This window comes from Biomphalaria glabrata, unplaced genomic scaffold (genome assembly GCF_947242115.1).
Source record: "Biomphalaria glabrata unplaced genomic scaffold, xgBioGlab47.1 scaffold_19, whole genome shotgun sequence".
Taxonomy (NCBI): Eukaryota; Metazoa; Mollusca; class Gastropoda; family Planorbidae; genus Biomphalaria; species Biomphalaria glabrata.
The window spans coordinates 840,225-852,644 of record NW_026602932.1 but is presented as its reverse complement, the minus strand read 5'-3'; the positions used below and the strand labels follow the sequence as shown (position 1 = coordinate 852,644).

Genomic DNA, 12,420 nt, shown 5'->3' with positions numbered 1-12,420 from the left:
TGAGCAAGCTTTATGTTATGATAAACCAAAGAAAAATAATAAATAAATAAACATCTAAATTTCATTCAACAGAAAAGTAAAATCTAGACAGTCAACTGTTAATTAAGGCTAGTAGAAACTAGAACAAATATATTCGTTTTGTAGAGTTCATTTTCAAGAATGTTTTTTTTTTTATGTTGCTATCTTGACTAAGGCTAACTCATTTGACACAGAGGGCATTTCAAACCCAAGCAAAGGGGCATAGCACTTGTAATACATATTAACTAGGGGTGCACTGGATAGTCCCTCCGGCTCCGGCTTCTGCCGAATATCCGGCATTTTTTACTATCCGGTGCTATTCGGCTCCGGTCGGATATCACTACCGGATAGTAAAAAATACACCTATTTAATATGCATAAAGTGGACCTCGTTCCATTACTGTCTGTTATAGAATGTATTAATGCTTATATGAAAACAAAATAATGTGCTTAAAAATAGAGCCATTATGAATATGCACCAAACATCGTTTATTATAAAGACAAGGCATGTTAATAACTTAATATAAATAGAGATGAAACTTTACATCATAAATGCGCTTTACATACAGAGCAGCAATGGCTGGCACTTTTTTCAATTTGTCTTGACCTTTGAGTAAGTTAGTTAACATGTTAAAATGCTACATTCCTTGACTACGTCATGCTGACCAGACGTCTGTCTAGCTGTGCGGGTATATCTCCAGAGGTAGAGATGAACAACTCCCACCCCCTTTTATTTGTTTAATCCATCACATTGAGTTTTTTATGGGTGGGTAACCACAAGTTAAATACGATGGACGTAGGTTTAATGTCAGCGTATTGACACTCTCTAGTGGTCACACCTTTCGAGGGAACTGAGTTTGTTTACTTAGTAGTTAATATTTATTAGGGGGGGGGGGGGGGGGGGGCTGGACTACAAGAGCCACACCTCTAATGTAACCAGATATATTTCTAGATGAACAACTCCCTTCCCCTTTTATTTGTTTAGCCCATCACATTGAGTTCATTGATTGACAGGTGACCCCAAGTCAGATACGATGGACGTAAGCACTCTCTAGAGGTCACACGAGGGAACTAGGTTTGTTATTGGGGGGGGGGGGGGGGGGTGGACTAGACTTTACATTATAAATTCGAATTACATACGTAGCAGCGATGTCTGGCACATTTTAAAAGCTTGTCTTGACCTTTGAGTGGTCTTGTAAACACGTAATATTCCTTAACTACGTCACGCTGATAATCTGTCTAGATGTGCTAGTATATCTCCAGAGGTAGAGATGAGCACCCCCACCTCCTTTTGTTTGTTTAGTCCATAACATTGAGTTCACGGATAGGCAGCTGACCACATTAAGCCAGATGTCAACGTGTTGACACTTTCTAGAGGTCACATCTTATGAGGGAACTGAGTTTGTTTACTTGGAGTAGAATTTTTATTAGGGGCGGGACTACAAGCCAAATCTCTATAAGGTTAATCTGGTATGAGTTTGTTTATTATGAGATAGGTTGTCAATCAAGGGTCTGGTCCACAAACCAAATTGTTAAGACATATTGACACTGTCTAGAGGTCACTAGATGATGACACTAAGTTTGTTTACTTGGAGAGAAATATCAATTAGGGCGCTGAACTACAGGACACATCCCTACAAGTATTTTGTTACACAAGCCACGGGTATAAAAGTGGCTTGCAAGGGCATTTAGTAAATTAAATAATAATAATAATGGCTGATAAAAAGTCATCACTTATATGGCGTTACTTTAATGTCAAAACAATGGACTACTCTAAAGCAGTTTGCAATGCTTGTAAAATAGTAATGTCACATGGTAAACCAGGCAAACCTAAAGACTTCTCAACCACCACTATGATTAGTCATCTACGCTCGAAACACCCAGACTTATTCAACAAAATGACTGCATTGAAATCAGCATCAAGTAATATCACTGCCTGTGCCAGTACGTCTACGAGCTCCAGTGATTCGTCAAGCCTCACACACAAGCAGCAACCAGGGATTAAAGAGGTCTTAGACAAAGCTAAATTGTGGGATATTAATAGTGATAATGCTAAACGCATTCACTTGGCCATAGCAAAGATGATTGCAACTGACATGGAACCTTACCAAGTAGTTGAGAAGCCTGGATTTATTGGACTTTTAAAAGTACTGGAGAAAAGATACACTGTGCCTAGTCGCAAATATTTTACAGAACGTGTTATTCCAGATATCTACGACAATATTTCCTCAAAGCTTCGTGAAATGCTATCTGATGCTAAAAGCATAGCTTTCTCAACTGTCACTTGGACAGCTGATAATACCACCAAATCATATTTTGGTTTAACTGCCCATTGGTTGAATGAGTCATTTGACCAAAGCAGCTATGTTTTGCATTGTACAAAATTTAATGGCCAGCATACAGCTGCAAATTTGCTGTACTTAAGATATTTACTAAGCCATTATCTGTATTAGATACAAACCAGAAGCGGTTTGTGGCCTTTAAAACACGAGCCTAATGACAAGTTGATGGTGTCAAATACATGAACACAAACATCTACCCACTATACAACTTAGATTGTACTTAAGAAAGATTTACGCTATAAAACCAAGAGTGAACTTTACCTTTGAAAGATTTACATTAGTTACATATATGTTTATATATTCTGCATGAGTTATCCCACATTCTACTTTACAATACATACGCACACACCATCTCATGTTACAAAGATTAGTTTATGATAAGCATATCTGTAAAAAAAAATGCTGTTCATTTCAATTTATCAATCAGTGATAGAGTTTAAAGTAAGAAAGTAAATAACAAAATAATATGAATATAGGTATGTTATATAGAAGATTTGCAAAAACTTCAGTAAAACGAGCTGTTTGAGTCATGTAGGTATCCGGCTCCGGCCGAATATCTAATTGTACTATCCGGTTATATCCGGCTCCGGCCGGATATCAAAAAGTACTATCCGGTGCACCCCTAATATTAACATAAACTTTTTCATATAGAGTTAAATATAAATATCTTTATATTATGAACTAAACTGTGTATGTAATAGAGACCAACAAAAAAACAAAAACAGTCTAGAGAAAACCAATACATAAGACCATAGAAAGTGTAGGGGCAGCTACGGAAACGTACCCCAAAGTAGTCTATTGTTAAATTATGCCTTCTCTTAGCTCCAGTAATCCATCCCTTCTTTGTCTACTCAATCAATCATATACACTCTGGACTATCGTTTAGTGGTCTCCATGATCCTAGGTTAGACCCCTGCCTGCTGCCACCCCACATCTTCTTGTGGGACGTTCAAGCTAGAATGTAGTTGTTTTCAACTCTGAAGGAACATCTGAAACATGTAAAACATTTTTACAATAATCAGAATGGGTCACCACAATTTAGATCATGCACACATAATAATTCCAGACTCATCATAGATAATCAGTAAGTCAAAGTTAATAAGTAAATACTGTTTGCATCAGTTTAATTTAACTGAAAAAAACAACATTATTACATTATAATATATATGTCATAGAAAAAAGCAGTTTTAAAATCATAATCAAGAAATTACTATTTTTCTCAAATTTACCTTAATTATAAATAGTCTAAGATTTCATTCCCCTGAATCTCTGGATAGTTGACAAAGTAGTTTTGAAGTTGCCTAGGAAAACATTTTTTTTTAGGAATTAGTTTCAAAAAGATCAAACTCATGCCTGTAATAAACCTTCCTCAGTTACCAGTACTATAAAAAAAAATCCTGTGTTTGGTACCATGGGGTCAGTTTAAGCTTTATTAGTCTCATTGTAATTTTTTCATTTATGTTTTGAATTCTCTTAATTAAATAACATTAAATCTCTAAAATCAGTGGCCTGACTTTAAACTTATCTGTTTGTTTCTAGTGTAACAGTGTAAGCTTACTTTATCAACTCTATGCAGTCTCATTTATTCTATTTTACATGTTTTTTTTTTATTTGCTTAGTTGTTGCTTTTTTTTTTTTTTAAAGCATCAAATTTACATAAAGAAAAAAATAATATCTTTTTGATGTATTTTTTTTTCTGCCTTTTTATTATGTTTTTCTTTTAATAGGCCTACATAGTAACATAGATCTCTATATATTTTGAACTTCCAAATTACAGCAGTTTTTTGTTTAGAAACCATAATGATATTATGCTTAGACTTAGGTCCTCCCGCGCTGTTCAGCGCATTGGGCGGCAAGCTGTCTCCATAATGATCTGTCACTGGCAATGTCTGAAGCCTCCTCCCACCTGGTGTCCACTGTTCTGAGGTCCTCCATGAAGGTGTGTCGCCAGGTAATACGAGGACGTCCCTGTTTGCGCTTTCCTCGTTTTGGCTTCCATGTTATCGCAACTCTTGGTGTGCGTAATTCATTTTGACGTAGAACATGTCCCGCAAATCTCATGCGACGCTCAGTCACAACCTCACTAAGTGTTCGACTCCCAGTTTGGCATAGGATTTCCTTGTTTGAGATCCGGTCTGTGTAACTGACTCCCAAAATCCGTCTCAGCCATCTCTGTTGAGCCACATTTAGTCTTTTCTCAATTTTGACAGATGACTTCCACGTCTCACATGCATATGTAGCAGTTGGAATGACGATTGTGTTGAGAAGGTGTATTTTTGTCTCGAGTCCAATGGCTTGGCTAGTCCAAATAGGCTGCAGCCTTTGGAAAATGCTCCCTGCCTTTCCTATTCGACATGCTACATCATGGTAAGCATCTCCATCATTTGTTATGATGCTGCCAAGGTACGTGAACTTGTCCAGCTCTTCAAGCTTTGACTCGCCAAGTCTGACGGGGACACCCTTTGCCTTATATCCAACTCGCATAATTTTAGTCTTATCCAAGTTTATGCGGAGGCCAATTTTGGGTGCCTCTCTGTCTAGGCTCTCCGTCATTTCTTGAATGCATTTATTTGTAGCCCCGAGTAGTGCAACATCATCAGCAAAGTCCAAGTCTGCTGCACCCAGACAACGCATATCTCTGAGTACAGTAACCTGAAGTATCTGCTGCACCCAGACAATGCATATCTCTAAGTACAGTAAACTGAAGTATCTGCTGCACCCAGACAGCGCATATCTGAGTACAGTAACATGAAGTATCTGCTGCACCCAGACAGCGCATATCTCCGAGTGTGTTTTTTGTTCCTAGTCCAGGACAGTTGGACTTTTTTTGGATATATATAGTCTAAGTGTGGACTCTAACTATTTTTCTGTATTATAGTGCAAATAATGTAATTAAACATGTTCTATGTCGGTAAAGTGGCATTCTGAATCTTATTTTGTCGTTGTATGTGTCATTATAATAAATGGTATTGCCCAGGACTTGGGTACATTTAGCATGACACATAGATCTACGACATATATTAGAGAGAAAATGAGTCTTGGACTGCACATTACCAAATTAGTTAATTTAATTAGGTTTGGACAAAGATGTACATTAGATTTATACAGATCTAGAGTCTAGTATAATTCATAACATGTTATTGTTATGATGACTGGTAATCTGATTATAATTATGACATGCCACATGGTGTAAAATAAAAATGATAAGATTCAACGTACTTGATGGCAGAATTTAAGTCATTGCATGACTAGATGCATGACGCGTAGGACATAATAATCTTCTTTTTTTCAAAGTAACGTCTGGGGACTCTGTATTTTATAAGATAAGAAGATTCAACAATCTAATTCTAATATATCTAGATATATGTCCAGTCGTCTAGATCTAGATCTACTTACGGTAAAATCTGCGGCGTCCTTGTCCTTATCTACCTTTTGTTGGCAGTGGCCAGGGAATGGTTGAGTGTGGTGACTTTATTATAGGCTAATCTTATCTTTTAAATTACAGACACGTCTTCAAGAAGACATGCTAATTACGTCAAATGCGTTTAATGTGTCAATCTAGTCATGCATGTTAATAAGGGGCTTAAACTCTAAGTTGGTGTTCCTGGCTGATCCAGGCAACCCATTCCAGACTCTAATGGCACTAGGGAAGAAGAACTTGTACTTGTAACCAAGGGCGGATTGGATGTCAAAATCGGTCCAGGCATTTCTAAACAGTACATTTCGTAAATTGTATATCATTTGATGGGTCTCCAATTATATGCCTATCTGTTCTCAAAATCATTGGGTTTTTTTAATGACGTATTGATAAATGTATGCATGCTCTATAATACTCTATATCTTTAAAAGAAATATAGGACTTATGTTGCTTTTGAATCGTCCTAAAGAATGAAGCCTACTAATAGCACTGTCTACGTATGTAGGCTATTACATTATTTTTGAACATGTGTGAGATTAAATGAGTATTACACTGTAGTCTGTAAAAGATGTATTTAACTTGATGCTCATATAGCCCCTTATATAAGAGAATATTATAAAACTTTTAAAAATTTTATGCGTGCCATAGTGGCATTCATGAGACCATTTAGGCCAGGCATGTCAAACTCATTAAGGTGTATGGGCCACATAAAAAACTTACTATGACCTGAGGGGCCTCAGCCAAAAATCAGTTGCAAAACAACCTACTAGTTTTATGTAAATTATAAACAATAGAGAGGAAGTGGAGATGGATTTGTCAGACCCTTAGAAAAGATACCAGCAACAGCGCTAGGCAGGCCTTAGAGTGGAACCACCAGGGAACAAGATGCAGAGGAAGACCAAAAATAACATGGCGCATCAGTGTACTTGAAGAAGTAGAGAAGACCGGGAAGAGTTGGGAAACCATAAAAAAACTAGCAAGAGACCGTGGAGAGTGGCGTGTTTTTGTCGAGGCCCTATATTCCATTGGAACTCAAAGTAGTGATGATGATGATAAACAATACAATAGAATACATTATTTAATAGCATACCTGTCCCATAGTTAGCTAAATTTGTAGTAGCCTACTATTTTGGTAATTATAAATTACAATGATTACGCGTTATTTTCTTTGTCCTGATGCTTAACATTCTTTCTGGGATACAAGTTTATAAATGTCTGATTGAAGCTTGTTTGCCACTGACACTTTCATCACTGATGACAAATTTTGATCAGATAGGGTAACGTGGGGCAAAAAGCCCTTCGGGGTAAAAGGCCTTTCTTAATTTTTGTGCGAATGGCTTATTGGATGATTCAAATTAAGACTTCCTGAGATAGCTCACTTCCGTTCTTTTAATGCACATTGAGCTTGATGTAGTAGCTTTTCAATTTATCGTCACAGATCACTTTGAATTTTTCTACCTATCTCACTATAAGGTAATGGTTCATTTTATTTGTCTGTATTTTTATTATGTGTTATTTTATCCTTAATTGTAAATATTCTTTGCAAAGGATTTTCAAAGTAAATCCTTATAGATGTTGCTATTACTCTAAAAGCGACATTGTGAAAGTTAATATATTGATCGTTTCAACATCACCTATGTTGGGGTAAAACGCCCATTTGAGTTGGGGGCAGGAAGCCTTTATCGAAATCTGGTCATAAAAGATCTAGATCTATAAAATCTAGAAATCTCTATATAAAATTTAGACTTCATTGTCGCTAGATTTAAGATTATTCTAGATTTATATTAACTAGACTAGATTCTTTATCTATAATATACAAATAATCTACAAAATTCTAGATCTAGATTCTAGCCTGGAATCTAAGAATAAATTATATTAATTATTAATACAAGTTCAATAGGTCTAAAATGTAAATTAGAAAAGTATATCTAAACTAGAACTATTATAAATAAATCTAATAGAATATCTAGTCTAGATCTAGTAGATCTATTTTTATATGTCTTGACTATAATACTAGATCTAGATGTATATCTTTATATTATTATATAAATCTATAATAATAAATTTTTATTCCGACTAGTGATTTAGGGTATTCTAGTCAATCCAGATGAGACAGCAATTAGTATGTGTATTTGTGGTACTTAGATTAGAAAGTAATAGTAAGATCTATTAGGGCTGTAGATCTAGTCTATAAATTATACCATATTATTAAGTTTAACTATAGATATATATTTTCTGTTTGTAAAATGTTTCAGATGTTCCTTCAGAGTTGAAGACCAAACCTCCCGCAGGACGACGGGATGGGAGCGGGCAGGGTTTGAACCCTGGACCACCGACAAATCTGAACGACAGTCCAGCGCGCAAACCGCACGACCAAGCAGCCATCCATTTTCTAGATCGTTATTATTTATTCTACTTTTGCCTGCTATGTTTGGAATATATATCTTTTGAGATCCATAAGTTTTTAAAGTTTAAAATGTTCGCAATTTAATTTTTTTTAATGGACCTCATTCACCAATCGTAAACAAACAAATTTAGCCACGTGGCGCTCTATCTCTTCTACATAATTTAAGATCTCATGTTTAATTCATGATGGTTGTCATGTGACAGTTTTTCCTATTGCTTTATCGATAAGATCACGTGACTAAATGTTGTTCGTTTACGATTGGTGAATGAGGTCCATTTTTAATTTAATTTTTTTCATTTCAGAAAATGGTAAGAAATTACCAGAGAAAAACACAAGGCTCGTATGGACAACAAAACTTGACAGAAGCTTTAAAAGCTATCGCTGATGGGATGCCACTTAACAATGTCTCCGAAAAAATAACATTTATAATTATTAAATGTTTCACTTATACTTTTAAATTTGTTTGTCAAAATTTATTATTTATGTTTGTGAATACCAAATATCGCAAGCTAAAATTATTTAAAAACAAATTCTTGTGTTTATATAATTACATACTGGTACACTAATACATACAACTAAGAGCTGAAAAACATACAAATAATTTTTAAAGTTCTTAGTTTTCATTAATTTTGCTTCTGCATTTTAATCTATTTTCCTTTTTATCTTGTTTACAAACTAAAATTGAAAACAAAATTACCAGCCTAAATTTATATACAAAACCAAACATCTACTAAGAATCCTAATTTGCTTGAACATAATTTTTAATCAATTATCATTATTATTCTTGTGTGCAAGAATAAAAAAAAATATTTGAAAACAAAATTACACATACAAATATATATACACAATAATATATACACCTAAGAGATTTTAAAAACAATTAAATTCTTTATTTACCACAATTTTTTCTTTAGGGGTAAGAGGCCCTTGGAAGGGCTTTTTGCCCCAAGTGTGGGGTAAAATGTCCCTTAAAATTTTTTTTTTATTTCATGTAATAATTTTTAGATACATTGAAATAAAATTATTTTAAAAACTAATTTGTAAATTAGACATGTAACACTAAATGAAAACCAAATTTAAGATAAAATTATATTAATAAGCTAGCTTGTATAGGCCATAGAAGCTTAGGGGGGGCTTTTTGCCCCACGTTACCCTAATCTCGAACGGGAAGGTGTTTTTGTAGCTTTCATTATGGAAAAGAACTGCTCACAGAGATCACTGCTTCCAAACAAAGCAAGAATTCGGGCTGCAAATTTCCGCAATTTAACTTTCTTTACAGGTAAATAACTGTAAAAATTTTGGCACAGCCACTTCTATCTACTTTGCTTTCAACAAAGATCCAGACTGCTTTTCCATCAGCTCTAGTTGCACATTATAGCAGCATTTTCAGAAGCAAATAAAAATGGAGATACAAACAACGAAAATTCTTGCTCGTATGAAACGAAGTCAAGAAAACGGTCATTGAAAAGCATCTACTAATGATTCCAGGTGTAGGACATATTTAGGCCTACCAAATGTTGTAGCCGTATTTAATATTTTTAGTTCCTGACACGTTGAGACGTAAACAAGATTTTCTATTCATATTTGATTTATCCATAGTCGTAATTTTGCTTGAGAGCATTTGACATGATCACACGCAGTAGTGACAATTTTGTCTTTACTTTGAAGTTTCAAATTCAAGTCTTGCAGGTGAGCATTGAGATCAACTATAAATGCAAAAATCCTGAATCCATTCGTCAGTTTGGAAATGTTCAACAGGTTCACCTTTCATGTTCAGAAACAATACATTTTCTTCACGCAGTGCAAAAAATCTCAGCTTTAACGACACACTCCTTCATAAACTCACATTCACTAATGATTTGCTATGGCTTGCAATTAAGTTTGACAAAATGTAGCTTGCTTTCACTGCAGACTCATTCTCGTTGTTCAGCTTAACAAATACTTGTTTCAATTCAAGTAGCTTGTTATCTCTTATTTTCCAGCGTAATAGACTAATATTATTTTGATAATTTTTGAGCTGACCAAGCGGGCCGCATGCAAAGTGTCGCCGAACGCCGTGTTTGATATGCCTGCTTTAAGCCCCTTTGAGTACCGGCCCACCGGGCATTTCCCCAAATGCCCATATAGCCAGTCCGCCCTGCTTGTAATAATATAACATTATTATTGTTATAAAGGAGGCTGTTACATTTATATGTGTATTTGTTTTCGCTGTGTGTTTGTTTTCTTGTAGTCTCCCTTATTCTACTGTTCAGTGTTTTCGCGTTCGAACAGATCGAGACAGCTGGGGGGTCACTTACAAAGGCCGCGGCATACACATTTGAGACCAAAAGAAAATCTGCTGCCGAGGACAGACGCAGACGGCGAAAAGAAAATCTAATTCGACCACCTGAGGACAATGGTTATTCTTGCCCTGTGTGTGGCAGGGTATGTAGGTCACAGCTAGGGGTGCGCATCCATGGGAAATACTGCATTCCTCACTAATCTTCGAAGACAAGCCTTATTAGTGTGTTGACGTGTTTTTCTCAAGTTTGTTTGGCCTATAATTGTGTATTACAGTCTCCTGTTAGTGTGTTGTTTTTCATCTTCTAGTTTTCATGTCAATAAAATTGAGTTGCATCTTAAACATCAGTGTTGAAATTAAATATTAGACTTAATTGATAGCCTAATATATTAGAGGCAATACAGTATTTTAGATAAATAGCCAACTAATTACTAGCCGCAACAGGTCGATAGGATACCTCTAAAAGTCGCCTGCTGGCAATGGTTGGAGGCGGCTTCAGAACGAGACAGTCGGAGGTTCACTTACAAAGGCCTCGGGATACACATTTGAGACCATAAGAAAATCTGCTGCCGAGGACTGTTGTAGACAGCGAAAAGAAAATCTAAATCGACCAGCGTCGGACAATGTTTATGCCTGCGCTAGATGTGGCAAAACATGTAGGTCGCAGCTGAGGAGGCGTAGCTACGGGAAATACTGCATTCCTCATTAATCTTCAGGATAGAAGACTCAAAAGTAAAGTAGCAATTATACATAAAACACTTTTTATCCATAATCTTCAAATACAAAATTTAATAAAATACTCAAAAAGAAACAAAGATAAAGGCATATTCTTCGTTCCGTATGCTAGGACAAATGTGTAAAAATGCTCCTTCTTCCCTAGTGCTATTAGTGCTTGGAATGGGTAGCCTGAGCTAGCCAGGAAAAACCAGTAGGCCTACGTGGCTTGGAAGAGTTTAGGTCATTGTTTAATATGCATGACTAAATGCATGACGCGTAGGACGTAATCATCTTCTTTTTTTGAAGTAACGTCTGTATAATATATTTGGACTCGAAGACGAGCCTTATTATTATTGTTATAAAATAACTCAGTCCTCGGCAGTAGCCTAGATTTCTTTTTTTTTGTCTCAATAGTGTATCTCGCAGCCTTTGTAACAAGTCTCGAAGTCTCTTTCTGAAGTCGCTTCTGCCAGGTGTTTTCTATGTCAGTTAAAGCTTGCTGGCTCTAAGCTGATCTTAAAATGGTTTCATGGGATTGGAGAAGGGGGGGGGGGTGAACATATGTTAGGCCGACCTTTCTGCTCACCAAAAAAAAAAGGATTGCCTTAAGCGTATGGCCGATTGACTGCAGAGGAAGACACAAGGGGATCATTAAAAACGCTATGAAATTACACTCAAGATTTCTATCCAAGAATGTGGAACTAATATCGGACTGGGAAAACGTAGCTTAAAATCGATTTCTTGTAGTCGGAATTGTCTTGCTGTGAAAGAAGGACAACAGCTGCAAAAAGAAACGTAGAATAGAGCTAATTTAATAAGGTATATGCTTCCGTAGGCCATGACTAATTTAATGATCCAGATAAACTCGTCTTTTGCATCCATATTAGTGAAGGCTACATTCAAAATGAGAATATACTTAAACTTTGCGAACACATTGAGATTTTATGTGTGTGTGAACTAAGAGGGATTCGTGCTCAGTACCAGTACATGACGATGATGTTTTATAGACATCTTTGATTACGAATGAGAAGCATTTTGTTAACCGGTACATGATGATGTTTTGTAGACATCTTTGATCATGAATGAGAAGCATTTTGTTAACCTCTATAGATGAACAATGGTTATGCTGTGCTGGAAGTGGCAAAATATATAGGTCATAGCTGGTGCTGCGAAGCAACAGGAAATACTGCATTCCTCATCAATCTTCGGACTCGAAGACTATAAGCCTTATTACTATA

The 12,420-nt window shown here is 36.0% G+C and overlaps 1 long non-coding RNA gene across 1 annotated transcript; it reads left to right on the top strand.

Moving 5' to 3' along the window:
• The first annotated feature begins 7,056 nt into the window (after positions 1 to 7,056).
• LOC129924172 (uncharacterized) lies at positions 7,057 to 8,642 on the top strand. The gene is made up of 2 exons (XR_008776147.1): positions 7,057 to 7,250; positions 8,487 to 8,642. It is a non-coding gene; the product is annotated as an uncharacterized LOC129924172 (long non-coding RNA).
• The last annotated feature ends 3,778 nt before the right edge of the window (positions 8,643 to 12,420 follow it).